Raw genomic sequence first — 554 nt, 5'->3', positions numbered from 1 at the left:
CAAGATACCCTAATGGAAAGGTTTTAGGAAACGTCAATAAACACCCAATATAAGTGAGAGAAAACCAGACCGTGTGAATTATGTGATGTAGACTAGTGTGTCCACGTATCTCGTATGCAGTTATTTGTATTGTATCCAGTTATATATCGATTTGAGCGTCATTGATTTGCTTTCATCAACATAGGTGGAAACATTTAATCCAATAAAATGCACAGAAAGATTTAAAATGAAAATATGTCAACACTGACTTTAAAAGCTTGCGCTGATGTAAACGGAACCGTAAGTTATAGCATTAAAAGTGTGTTGTTTGCATTTTGTACTTGTAAGAAACACTTTTTAGATCATATGCACTTTAACGGAAATCGTTTGCATTATTCTAAACTGGGTGTGGAAATGACTAAAGATGATATACGAAATGACGAAATGCAGGATATAGTGAAAATCATATAAAGGAAACATTAGACAAATAGGCTAAGAAAACGGTTAATGATGCAATTTCTAGTTATATGGATACTTGCAGTCAATAAACTATAATGATCGATGTGAATTAAGTG

This window comes from Penaeus monodon, chromosome 25 (genome assembly GCF_015228065.2).
Source record: "Penaeus monodon isolate SGIC_2016 chromosome 25, NSTDA_Pmon_1, whole genome shotgun sequence".
Classification (NCBI taxonomy): Eukaryota; Metazoa; Arthropoda; class Malacostraca; order Decapoda; family Penaeidae; genus Penaeus; species Penaeus monodon.
The sequence above is the reverse complement of the archived record's forward strand: the minus strand, read 5'-3'. Positions refer to the sequence as shown.